Source organism: Salvelinus sp. IW2-2015, unplaced genomic scaffold (genome assembly GCF_002910315.2).
Source record: "Salvelinus sp. IW2-2015 unplaced genomic scaffold, ASM291031v2 Un_scaffold8003, whole genome shotgun sequence".
Lineage (NCBI taxonomy): Eukaryota > Metazoa > Chordata > Actinopteri > Salmoniformes > Salmonidae > Salvelinus > Salvelinus sp. IW2-2015.
This window is the reverse complement of record NW_019949263.1, coordinates 20,040-22,058: the sequence shown is the minus strand read 5'-3', so window position 1 is coordinate 22,058 and position 2,019 is coordinate 20,040.

Sequence of the window (2,019 nt, the reverse complement as noted above, 5' to 3'; positions counted from 1 at the left end):
CTGTGTAACGTTATTTGCACTTACATCCGCGAATGTGGTATCGTGGAGTTGAGATGTACGTTAACGGTACTTGGCTAGCTACAGTAGCATGCATCATGAATAAGTAGCTACAGTGGGTGACAGTTAGCTAGCACTGAAAATATTGCGTTTGTCGAAATTAATATTTCCGTGTATTTCATTTTCAGGATGTGCAGAAGCACTCCGTKCACACGCTCGTSTTCAGGTCCCTCAAGAGGACTCATGATATGTTTGTAGCTGACCATGCCAAACCAGTCTCCTTGGATGAGACAAGGTAATCGTGTTTTGTATAACAATATGCTGTCGTTGTGTGAGAGAAAGAGAAGCTGTGTGTGGGTGCAGTCTGTCTGTGTGTTTAGCATAGACATAATAGTTCCCGACCCTACACTTATTTACAGCCGCACTGGTGTCGGGCAGSCTTCCTGTTTAAATTAAGACACCGGGACCCAGCGCGAGACAATGCTCGGGAAATCTACTTCCATCCAGGGATGAGAAATGCGTTGTACTCCGAAGTGTCCCATTATTTGCCAAATGCTTCRTAAACAGKTGTGGTGAAATGCTTACTTACAGGTCCCTTTCCAAAACTGCAGAGTTAAATATACTTTTACTTATTTTATATTTTTATATTTGTAACTCGAGGAATTAATAAACAGTGAATAACAAATAAAAAATAACATGGCTATATACAGGGAGTACCAGTACCGAGTCAAATGGTGATTGAGGTAACTATGTACATATAGGTAGGGACTAAGTAAAATGATAGATAATAGACAGTAGCAGCAGTGAATGTGGTGTGAAACTGGTGTCAGTATGCATGTGTGGGCGTACTAGTGTGTATGTGTTGGGGTGTGAGTGTGTGGATAGTCCACTGTGTGAGCATAGGAGAATTAGTGAAAACAAGTGTGTGTGTGTGTGTGTGTTGGGGTGTTAGTGTACGTATGTGAAKTACACTCAGTTACATTAAAGATTGAATGACACATTTTTAAGTAAACTGACCTTTTCATCTTCATGCTAGCTAGCAGTAGCCACAGCAGCYGTTGTGGAATGGCACATCACATTGAACAACAAAGGAGCTGATTGGCTGACACTGCCCTTCCAAAATGGCTGCTGTGGCTTCTGCTATCTAGCATGAGGACGGAAAAGGCAGTTTTCGGAAAAACTAGCAGTCGTTCAAACTTCTCGGTGTAACAGTTGGGATAATGAGACAATTCAGAGTACAATGCATTTCTCATCCCTGGGTTGAGGTACGTTTTCTGAGCCATGTCTCGCACTGCGGCGTCCGGGGTGTCTTAATCTAAACAAGAAGCCTGTCAGATCCCAGTGCAGCTGTAAGCAAGCTTAGGGTCAGAGTCTATTCTGGTTGTGTTCAGTACAGAGGCTCATTCTCTGAAATGACTCAGGTTTAAAGGTAGGGCTGGGCGATATATCTAATTCATTTGAATGTATGTTTTAGTATGATACTCCCAAATGCCTGTATCGCAATCTAGTTTTTTTGTTAGCGTGTATGTCCACTTGTTCTCATGCTGTCTTTTGGTCTTGTCTCCTTCGCTCCTGCTGTGACGGTGCACCTCATTTACACGCGCGCACCAAGCCCCTCCCACACGTGCACCAAGCCCCTCCCGCACGCGCACCAAGCCCCTCCCGCACGCGCACCAAGCCCCTCCCGCACGCTTGGTGCTCCTCCCAAAACATACAAAGCCCCCCCCCATATACCAAGCTCCTTCCCCTGCCACTCAGAACAACAAAGATGAAAGATAACCTCTTCCTTTCTGACAAAAAGCGGATTCAACTCGCTATTTGTATTTGAGGTTTGGTCCAACAGAATCGCTCATATGGGGACCCAAACACATTGAGACATTATCTTACTGTTTTAGAGGAACTTAATAACTATACCTTTTCTATGTCTCTACTGTTGTGTGAAGTTGTGTGAAGAACAGACCCTACTAAAACGGGAGTGTCAATGAACATTGATGCTTGAAAATGAATGCTCAGTTTCTGTCA